Genomic DNA, 12232 nt, shown 5'->3' on the forward strand with positions numbered 1-12232 from the left:
TATTTCATTTAAATGCAGATCTGTCAAGACGGCAAGAGAGGCCGGGCTGCTTTCAAATTGTCCCATTTGACGAGTTGACTTTGTTCAAACAGCAGAGTTTCCGACTAATTCTTGTCACCTTGATCTCTTCCAGTCAGATTTATTCTTGGCTCTTTGCATATTTATGTCTCCCATGAATCTCGGCAATGACCTTGGATGGCTGCGAAGATAGCCGAACATTGCTCGACTCTGTGGTTGTGATCCTCATTATGATAGGCTCGCAGTGTGTTTCTTTAAAGGTGCAATGTGCAACATGTAGCCACCTGCTCCGAAGAAATACTACTGGGTCCGTACAATCTAAATAACAATCAGTTATTAGGAAAAAACAGGTAACTATGAGTTAGCAAGAATACTCAAAATTCAACCAAACTGCTTTGAGAGATGGTCAAAATAACACTCGTCTTCTAATCTCCACGTGTAGCGTCGTCCGATATTGTGCCACCGACCAGGAGCCGTACGGTCTGTGAATGTTTTTATAGTTTGTTTATTGGATAAAATCCAAAGTGGAAGAAATTAGAAAATAACCTGAAGTAGCCTCACGGTAACGGGGAAGACGAGGCTGCAAATCGTTTGCTTTGGATTTTATCCACTAAACAAACTTATAGGAACACACGAGCACCATGGATGTGTTATTGTCGAGCCCTCGGGACGCTCTACTCCTTCGTTCTCTGGACCGAGAGCAGACTGGAGCTACAGTGACCTTGCTGGTCGGCTGTAGATATCTCTGCAGCTCAATACATTTATATATTTATGTCAAAACTTCTAGGATCATGTTTTTTCAAATGATTTTTTAGGACTAATTTTCCTTCATGGTTGAACAGCTAGAGACAGGAAATAGGGGGAGAGAGAGCGACATGAAGCAAAGGGCCGTGGGTAGGAGTCGGTAATTTCTTTCTAATGTTTTTAAACCAACCGACTTTAAGGGGATGAATACTCGTGCACTCATTTTTCTGCCTCTGCGCTGGTGGTACACGTGGCCTTATGGTGGCATTATGTTTTTTTAGGTTGTCCATTCTCATGAATGTGATGTTCACCTGGAGGGAGTGTCTTAAAATTTGGGGACAAATGTCCTCTTGGGCTCAAGGATGAACCGATTCAAGTTTTGTGGTCAAAGGACACTGTGACCTCACAAAACACGTCTGTGTCCGTAACTCAGGAACTCGTACGCTAACTGTGACAGTTTCAAACAAATGTCTAAAAGGATGAAATGATGAAGTGATGACATTTTGTTAAGACATGGATCTAAACTGAAACTTGACTGGTTGAATTTAATTGAAATCATTTTTGTAGATTTTTTTTTTTTATCACTTTGACCTTAAATGCTGTTTCTCTATAGATGATTTAATCTACTTTGAATCAGTCTTGTAACTCAATGAAATAGGAACATTTCTAAAGGGGGCTGCTAGAACTATATATATGAGCGTCTGTCTGATATCTTTCAGTCAAAAGTAAAAGCAAAAATGATTTTCTCCTCCCTCTGTCACCCAATTATCATGCAGGTACCGTATGATGTAAAAAAGAAAGTGAAAGGTCATTTGCACCGAATTTTAATTTCAGTGCTGTATTAATGAATAGACTGATCTCCTGCATAACCTGGATTATTAAAGTTGTCTTCATCACGGGTTCATTTGATGTCGGTTCCCCTAGAGCCGAGATATTTTCTCCCGCAAAAGGTTCAGATGCTCCAACAAATTTAAAGGAGAGAAACCGTGATGGCTCGAGGCGCTCCGGAGGTGTGCAACGTCAAATGCTGCAGAGCTGGATGGAAGGAGTCAGGCTCTTCAAAAAAAGAACGAAAAAAAAGCCCAGTTTGAGATCAATTAGCTGGAGTGGAGAATGACGTGTTTATAATGATGCGTTTTGAAAGTGAAACAAACATTACACAAAAACGTGCAATCAGCAGGTAAAGCTGGCGCTCATTTTAATACTTTATATAGTACTGCTGGGTAGATTTATCTATAATAAAACATGCGTATTTGTTTCACTATTTTGTATTAATACGAATCTGTGTCGTAACTCAGGCTTTAAAATGAGTAGAGTCAAAAAGTACAAGCCTCTGAAATGCAGCGTTAAGTAGAATAAAATGTAGTTACTCAAGTTAAGTTCAAGTACCTCAGCGTTTTGCTCATGTGGAGCACTTCAGTACATGGTTACTTTCCAGAACTGTTATTATTCGCATCTGTTTTGTCCTAATTAGTTTCATCAGGACACGTCGGTCAAAGCGACATTCATGAGTGTGTTGGCTGACGTTCCCTCTTCACCGTCGCTAATAGCTTTCTAAGCAACTGTCGTGCTCTCTTGTTGAAGATCATTTACATTTTGATCTGAGTTTCTTCTTATTTGTTCAGATTTTCACTTTGGCCCAAGTTATCTGATAGAAAGCATCGCCAGCTTGAAGGACGGTGCCACTGTCTGAGATTTATTTTCATGATTTATTGTTTATTATAACAGCTGTGACAGTTTCCCTTTGCGATGTCTTGAAATCAGTTTTGCCATGTGGACTCATTTACTCATGTTCAACTCCGAATGGCATAACATCTCTTTTTTAGATTTTGTTATCAAAGGTAATCCATCAGAGTACATGAAAATCTGACAACACATGTCACAAAATTGCATCAGAGCATTGATATCAGTCGGGAGTTTCCCATTCTGAAGATGTTTGGCTTATTGCTTCATATTAAAGTTAAAGTGTCAAAGATTTTCATTTTAATGAAAATCTGTAAAGTCACCATCACCGAAGGGGGTAACAATGGTGATTTAGCCTATTCCTAAAGGGATTATTTGACATTTTAGAAAGTACGCTTATTCTGGCAGAGAATAAAGTTAGATGATGTTACCATTCTCATAAAAATACAAGGATACAGCAACTGGCTAGCGTAGCTCAGTGCAAATAAAATGGGAAAAACGGCTAACGTGGCTCCGTGCAAATGTAATTCACCCGCCCGCTACCTTCAAAGGTGATTAAAGCTAAGGGTTGGTTGGTTATATCTGTTAAAATTCTTATTAGATCCTGACAGCAATCAATAAATCAAATGCTCTGACAAAAAAACAAAAAACAATGAAGGGACATGCTGTCAGTGTTGCAGACTTTGCAACTTCCTCGCTAGATTTAGCAACTTTTGTTGCTCGTTGCTTTCATTGGAAAAGAGTTGGCAACATCGAGCCGGCACAGGATTTTTCCTCTCTTAATAAGTTTCCTTTAGAATTACAGCCGTTTATGATCTTTTTTTCACCTGGATGGAGACGTGTGATAACCTTGTCAGTTTGTTTGTGATGCTGATTATCAGGAACTTAGACATGTTTGCTCCACCTCAGCGCCATTGATGTAGACTGTTTCCAGTCATTGTGCTAAAAATATGAGAATATGATTGATCATCTATTCTAACCCAAGCTGGTTTCTCTTAGCATTAACTTGTGGTAACAGAATTAAAACTATCGTGAGGGTGAAGCAGCCACACCAGCATGCTCATAAACATTACTCCTCTATATATTTACATTTGTTTGCTGCTATGTTCTTGGTCATCATGTTAAACACAGCTCCTTTAAATTAAGTAAATTATTTCAATAATCCTGAGATGGTAATTCACATAATAAATCTTCACTTGAATGAACTATCATTTTTACATTCTACCGTCTTTTTAGATGAAATGTCCCCGTTTGAAATTTAAAAAAAGAAATAAATCTCATCTTACTCTTAAATGCATGAAGGTGAAATAACGTGTGTGTTTCTGGCTCCATCTCAGCTCATCTCATCTCCAGCACAACACTATTTCTACCGCGAGAGCAGCTGTGCACTGATGATGATGTTCTTTTTTTTTTCTTCTTCAAGAAGGTTATAAACAACCGAAACTCTGCGTGCAACCTCTCTCAGCCTTCTCTCCTCCAACTATTCACATCCATCCATCCTCCTCAGTCCTCCGCGGCTCCACTCCCGCCGCGCTGACGCGGCCAGCGACAGCAGAGAGGAGGGGAACTACATGACTTCACGGGCGCGCGTGTGAGTGAGTGTGTGTGTGTGTGTGTCTATGTGCGGACCGTGCACTGACTGACTGACTGACTGAGGTCAAGGTGGGAGGTTCGGTCGTAAATTGTTGGTCGGGATGCTGCAGCCCGACAGCCAATTTGTCTACCGGTGTTGTTCCTGAGAGGACAGAGGACCTGGATGTGCGCGGCTCTGCCGGGGAGAGGGTAAGTGATCCAGACGCTTTAAACCAGGTCGAGTTGCATTGCGATGTGGGACCTGAGTCTATTAAGGTTAAAGTCGGAGCTCATTTATTCGGAGAATGTGTCGCTGGGACTTTTAAACGGATTTGTTGTGCCTTCTTTTTTCTCTGGTGGTATTGTGGAAGGATTGACAAGTTTCTGCAGGAAGAAAACAAGAAACGATATTGATTCTGTATGTATATATAAAAAAAGTTATTTTGATATATTTTAGATATTTTATGCAGAGCACTAAAAAACAGGTCATATGTATAGAAACAACAGAGATGGCACAAATCCAAAAGGGAACATTTACAATGATATAGTAGTTGTCACTGACAAATTGTAAAGACCATGAAAAATATACAGGACAGTACAGATGTCACTGACATATAGATTCAAGGCTCAAACCAGCTGATTACCAAAACGTAGTAAATAATACAAAATCAAACCATATAGATAAACCTATATTCCACAATAAAACTGTTAAACCAGTAGTTTGGACCTTAGACTGAGGACTACATTTTAAATTGTGTCATTGACGTGATACAGGCTGAGGTGAATATGAGTAGTGCACCTTATTTTTCAGCTAAAATCAGTGCAGATGGTGCGTACAGGTGACTGCAATTGGTCACATTAGACCCATGAAACTAAACTCCTTGATCATTTATTTCATCTCCCTCCCTTAAATTCTTTGAAGGTTTGGATTTCATCACTCGCCTTAATCTGATTATGTTCCTCTATAGAGATGCTGCACATGTTTGCAGTACTGCTCCCTTTTGCACAAACACCCCCAATATACTTTTATGGATTTTCCATATTATATTTGTATTGTGAGGATAGTGTACTAGTTATCCACTGAGGCTAAGGCTGGTCAATATATTATCGATACGGTGATATGAGACTAGATATTTTGGATATCGTAATATTTCACAAGTGTTGTCTTTTCCTGGTTAAAAGTAAAGTGATGCACTTTTCTTAAACTCTCTCGTCACTCTCGTCATCGCATCCATATTTCTGATCATTATTTATCAGAAATATCAGTATGTAAATATTTTGTTGAAGGCACCAATAGCCAGCGCTACGATATTGTCTTAAATTTGCAATATCAATCATGAGGTGTCTGGTGAAAAAATATTTTGATAATTGACTTTCTCCACATGGCCCAGCCCGACCTGAGGCCCTGACTGTATGAAATAAAATCATCTCGCCTCCATTTAAATCATCATCTCTTTTTCATGAAACTCTCATGTGTGATACCCTCTGGTGGTGAAAAGGCTGCACAGTGTCAGTGTGTTCGGTTTGGAGGCATTCTCTCAAGATAATGAAACCTAATGTGAAATCCCCTGACTAGACTGAAACGAGATTTAAAAGGGCAGAATGAACTCATTTGCCAGTGAGACATGTGGCTAAGTGTGTAAATGGCAGCCAAACCTAATTATACCCACATCTTCTCCTCCGTCTGTGTCTATGTGACAAATCCTTGCCTCGAGCGTCTCAAGCAGCAACTAGCGAGAGTTACACACGGCTTTACACTGAAGCACTTTTTCCTCAACAGTCGGCGTGTGTGTTTGATCGTGTGTTAGTTTGCTTTTTTGCGTTGTGGTTTAATTTCAAGTCTGTGCACATCAGGCACACATCACTTGGAATCGACTTCCAAAAGCTGCGGTCTCTCATGATAAATAAAAGATGGAGACGATGCAAAAAAAACATTGCTTCTTGGATGAAAGCTGCTTGTGGTTGGTTCGAAGCGTCGCCTCCGGGGTGGAGTTCTCCTCGTGTGACCCGGTGTTGAAAGGATTCCCTCTTTGTTCCGTTAATCGACCGATCAGCCTTTTTAGTTTTTTCTCACACACAAAAGAGAAAACATTTATCATGTCAGAGAGTGCGTTCTTCGCTCCCGCTCTGCGTTCCTCTGTGTCCAATCTCATCTCTTTCATCATTTCTCTGGCAGATTACTTTTTGCAGGAGAGGTTCAGGTGGAGATAATGTATTATTGATTAGCGTCGGTCTCGATATCTTGCCAGCACTTAACGTTAACACGTGAAGCCCAAAGATCCACCTCCCCTTCACTCATTTAAACTGTACTCGACGTATACATGCTTTGTGTTTAATGATGTGAAGGCGAGCCTTTTGCTCCGTCTCCCCTTCTCACGCGCTAACACTAGAAGTCAAGAAGTATGAGGTGTCACAAATCACAGCACAGGTCGTTATAGCCTAAGTGGTGCCATGTCTCTGCGCAGGCTGCTGATTGACTGTATATTACCATATGTATGCTCCAGTTTTAGCAGCACAGGGGGGAAGAAATAAACCACCTAATTAAGCAGCTGTGCTTCTGCACTTGATTCAAATCGGTCTTGAGATAAGAATCGATCCACGAGGAGACATCACTGTCTTTCATTGCTTGATTGATTGCTCCAACAAAACGGGTGCATTGTCACATTTTCGGGGTGAAAAAAACAACTTGTGAATTCTCCTCTGTTGTAGAATGTAATTTCCTGTCACTGGCTGCTTGTTAAAATCCGGGGGGGGGGGGGGTACATGGGAGTGATTGAGAGTAGAAATAAGGGTTGAGAAGTGTGAGACAAGAGTGAATAATTTCTGCCCCAAATTCAGCGGAGAGCTGATTATACTGCAGCTGAACATCCACATCACTCCCAGTGGCCGCGACTCTTTCCTGCCCCCTGAGTGGAAGAGATTAAAGATTTATCGCAGGACAGCTCATAGCCGTAGTCTGAAATTTGAAGGAGTCTTGTGTTGTTCTTTTTTCTTTTTTTTTTCCAGTGGTGTTGGGGGCAGGCAAGGCCAAGGATGTAATAGACCTGTCAAATGTCTCCAGGGAGGATCTACAGAGGAGGAGAAGGAGAAAAGAGGAAAAGCTGTGGAGACGAAGGCCGCTGGATGTTATTGTGGGGAGATTTAGGACAGAAAGGGCACCAGACAACACAGAATGGAAGGAATGCGAGGTCAGGAAACTGTAATGTTGCTACACAAAATGAGATTACAAGTGTGTCTGTTACAGGAGAAAATAAGACATTATTAGGTTTTTAATATAAAAGAAAACCACACATGATATCAATACAATTTAACAGAATAGTTTCAGTGTTTTCTGTTCAATTAGGGCAATTAGGACAATGGTTATAAACGTTTTTCCCAACACAGACCGTCCTTGATACATTATGCATTTCATCCCATGCATTTATAAAGTTGTGGGCCAGAATAAAAAATGATGGACCAGAGGCACAGCGTTAGGCAGTGGTGGGGGCAGATGAAGTGAAGATGCTAAATCCACCATTGAATCGGCTCTTTGTTTGAAGTCAAAGGTCACAAAGTAATGAGCTGTGTGACTTATCAATAAACAAGCAGTTGAATTATGTTCCCTTCATAACATTAAAAGTAACGATACAGACAGATTCATCACCTGAAGAGTATTCGTATAATAGCTGTTTTGTATCCTTTATTTCCAAGTCCGTCATCTCCTCCGGTTCATTCTGAAAAAATACAAAATACAAACACGCTTTTTGCATGCAAACTCTTTTTTTTCACTACATTTTGTATCTCCCTCCGTGAATCACCGAGTGATGGTATGGCTGTCTGTAGCTCCGACTCTAATTACACTTTGCTTTTCTCATAATGACTGTGAATCGGCACAAAGTGAGTTTAGGCTCTAATGAACAACGTCGCCAAAGGAGTTGCATGAGAATAGCTGCTTTAATCACGGTGCAACATCTTGTCGCACGCAAAACATCTGGGCTGTGTCTCATTTTCTAGAACAGTCCCATGACGCGTTGGTAAATGAGCTCTGAAATGAAGATGGATTGTTGTGGACACACTCCTGTAGCACACATTTGATGTATCGTTTTTAGCTGTTTCTTTAACTGCTATGTCAAAAAATCATTTCACAAGTTTGGTAATGTTTGGGAAACTTTTATTTCAACTACGGTTAGTTAAGAAATTACGCTCATTGCGCTTTGTTGGTAACGAAAAAGTAATTGGACAAGTTTCCAGCTCACCGCATGACCTCACTGACAAAGTTTTGCCTTTTTGTACATTTACTTTTGGCTCATTCCACAAAACTTTGCTCTGCTTGGGAGCATCACATTTCTCAAAAATGTCCTTTTGCTTAATCATGCATGTGTATGGGCATAAGTGATATTCATGGGAAATTAAATGTATGAAAGGCAATTGGAACAAAATCAACCATACAGCCCAGGGAGGCAAATATGAGCATTTCAAAGTAGAAAAGTTACACTCATATGTCGATATATGAAATAAAACTATACACGTTACTCATCGGATGCTGAAAACATTTCTAGAAGTTGATAGAAGTCAAGCTTGCAGTGAGTCAGTAATGCAAACGCAGCGGAGCGACTCCATAAGTACCATTCTCAGGCCAAGCGTGTCCGCACAGGGATGTGATCTCGTAAAATATGACCTTAAGAATCACATCTTAGAAGATGAATTGATTTGAAGCCATAACCTCGGGGGCAGTTTAAAGACGTGTATACCATGTGTGAAATTAAATTGACATCTCGGGAGCAGGGGTCATCGCACCCTGTTTTTTCTTTTCTTAAAGGAAACCAATAAATTAATGTTAATCCCGGCCTTCCCCTTACAGTCTATGAAACTGCCCGTGATGTCACTGTAGTTGTGTAGCAGCACATCCAGCTAGTCAGAGTCAACTGAATCTTTACTTTCCATTCTGCTTGCACATTGCTTCCAGTGGAAATGATGTGCGTTTCTCTTGCATTCATCCGTGAGCCGTACATTCTGCAGTGTAAAAAAAAATGCGACTCATATTTCACATTAAAGCTGTTGGGATATTTGACGGTGAAGTAAAGCTTCAGTGATCAAAATGATCTTTTAAGAAGTGTAGAAAGCAGTTGTGTTGCTCCGATGAAGAATGCTATTATTGAGTCTCATCTCTTTTAATGGAATTAAGATGCTGTGGAACGGACCAGCAAGTCCCGAGTCTTAAACAACAAAATAGGTCGTTTGATTAGTTCTTTCTAAAAAAGGACCTGATAACTGACAGCAGAAACAGTTCATGTGTTCATTTTCTGATCCGCCACCTCTATGGCAAAGGTCTGATCGCGTTTAGGAAACTGAAGATCTCCTCCAGACGTGTTTTTAAGTGAAAACAATGTAACGGATGAATGTGGTGTCAGACTCTGCACAAGCATCATTCTGCACGGTGAAGGCCAAACATCCAAGTGAAGTAACAATAAGCTAAACACGTTCATGAGGGGAGAGGAACTTTGATTATTCAGGCTAATGAAAAAAAAAAAAGCACTTTAGAAAATTCCGTAGGAGACAAGATGCAAACTGTTTACAGATGTTTTGTCTTCAGTGATCTGATATTAAGTAAAACCATTTTATAGGACAATATCACTGAATTTGAGTCTTGACCCTTAAATATGTATTATTTTGTCCTTCAGCAGAAGTAATACATTTCAGAGGACTTGCTACAGACATTTGAACAGATTCGACAAACATTAGCTGCTTATTCATATGTGATGAAAGACGAAAAAGTGGGTGAGCACAACCAAGGACGTTGTAGTGGAGTTCATAGGGAGGAATCATTGTAAGACCGTTAAATTATGTAACAGACGTTTTTTTTTTCAGTCATTAGACAAACTTGAAGGACGTTTTAATCGTTTTCACCATCACTTCTACCGTATGTTTTTGTTGTTCTTTGGTCATTATCGTTGCAATGAGACAGTTTCCGTGTGCAGCATCTCAAAGTGTGTCGCCACCAGCACAGATGCAGACAGCTGTTTTTGCGTTACTGCGTTAGGTTCCTGTTGTAATGCAAGGAAGACGTGACTTTGTTAGCAAAACTACACGCAACCGGTCAAAAGTTTGCAATCAGCTGTTGAATTGATATTTTTCTTTTTTCCTTCACTGATGTTTATAATTCAGAAACCAAATGTGTCATTTACATTTAAAATAGTTTTTTGTCCCAAAAGATGAATAAACTAATCAAAACTTCCACTTAGTCAAAGTCCCCACAGTGTTGCATGACAGGACAGAATCCTGTAGAACCATTTTTTTCACCACCAAATACACTTTGATTTTCAATTTGTTTTCCTTCCCAGAAGAGCGTATGATACACTCGATAATTATTGAACCACAACGGTGCAGCTGGGCTCTAAATAGTTTGGGAAGCTGTTTTTCTTTTTTGTGCTCTCTGCAGTCTAGTGGTTAGATTGAATACGTTAAATTGTAATTCGTCAGTTCATAGTATTCTCAGCTTCCCTGATCAAATTCCAATAGTGGTAACCTGAGACTAACTTTCTATTTTTATAAGAGTAGCATTAAAGAGTAGTTCTCTCAGCCATCTCACTGTAACGAATCAAGCGTTTGTGGCAGGCGTCTCCAAACTTTTGAAGAGCATTGGCTTCACATTTATTTATTTTTTCTAAAAGTTTTATTTTAAAGTCAACTTCTTTTTAATGGGGAAGAACATTAATGCTCTGGGCAAAACATGCCCTGTTTGTAGACTTCATCTTCTCCTCTGCTGATTACTTTGACCCTATAAGCTTTAATGAAGCACAACAGTCTGTTATTGGCGAACAGCTTTTTCCTGGTCTGGTACTCTGCCTTAAGGGCATCGCTCTCTGACATCTCTTAACACATTTTTGAAGGAAACTGAGGTGAAATCAGCTGAGTTTAGCTCAACTCCATCAACAGTGCTGGAAGATTGAACTGTATGTATTTGTTTGCCTCGTTCAATTAACTTTTGGTTGAAAGTTCAGCTAAAAAAACAAGTGATTCAGTTTAGGGCTGCAATGAAGTCTCTAGTATAGGTTCATCTCTTAACTTTTTTTAAAATCTTTTTTATTTTGCCTATAAAATACCCCAAAAATGACTTATTTTGTCTGACCAACAGTACAAAACCCAAAGATAAATGTCCTATCGTATGACGAACAAAGGCTGACTGAAACATCTAATCCATTATGACATGTTTGCTGATTTCTGTCAATCAACTAATTGATTAATCGACTAATAATTTCAGCTGTAATTCAGAATTTTTGTAACTCATTTTTTGACATTGCAACAATTTAGCTATTTACTCATGAATTAGCAGGTGCAAGATACGGGATAGGGAGCAATTACATTGCCTCTCGACGGCTCTCGACATGTCGGCGACGGCGAGTCGCCAGCGCTTAGCTAACGGTGCTAACAACGCTAACAGTGCAAACTATGTATCTTATGATTGTCTGTAATTTATCCAGATCCAGATTCAAGTTCTCTCATCATTTTCTATCACCAAAAAGAATGCATTCACAAGATTATGCAGCATTGAGTTTTTAAGCAGATACATTGGCCATCAGCCGCCCAACAAGTTACTGAAGGACACTTCCGCGGGCACACACTCGCCTTCACAGAAACGAGCTCCTCCAGATGAACGCCGGCCCTCCCCTTCACTCCCGCACGCTGCTGCCTCCTGTAGAAGTGGGCTGACCTCTACCACAATAATAATGTCTGTATCCTCTTCCGCTGAATCAAATCAATATCTAACCCTGTGGAATCAATACATGTGCCACAAGGGATAATGTAAGGTGCTGTGGCCAGTGGCGCAAGCGCCCAACGGGTGGGGATGGATTATTGATTCGTTAGGTTCAACGGGTCCTGGACATGTGTTGATCAGCACGGCAGCTCGCAGGTCAGGGTTTAGAGGAAGACACGTGATGTGAGAAGCAATGGTGGGGAGTAGATGCTCACTGAATTTATTCATAAAATTGGGACCGACCGGAAAGTTTAGACAGGAGAGATATTGCAAACCAGTAGTCCGTTTCAACTTCCTGTCGCTGATAAATATTGTATGCAGCTTTTTTTTTGCACGCTATTACACCGCCTGGTTGTTAGAGTGTGTCAGAGAAGAGGGATAGAGAGAGATAAGAGAGGGGAAGAAAAGTTCTCATGCATCCCCATCATGTCTCCTCTGCGGAAGCACATAAACCTTCAGTAGCGGGTTACTGATGGTGAG

This window comes from Pholis gunnellus (genome assembly GCF_910591455.1).
Source record: "Pholis gunnellus genome assembly, chromosome: 8".
In the NCBI taxonomy this organism is placed as follows: domain Eukaryota; kingdom Metazoa; phylum Chordata; class Actinopteri; order Perciformes; family Pholidae; genus Pholis; species Pholis gunnellus.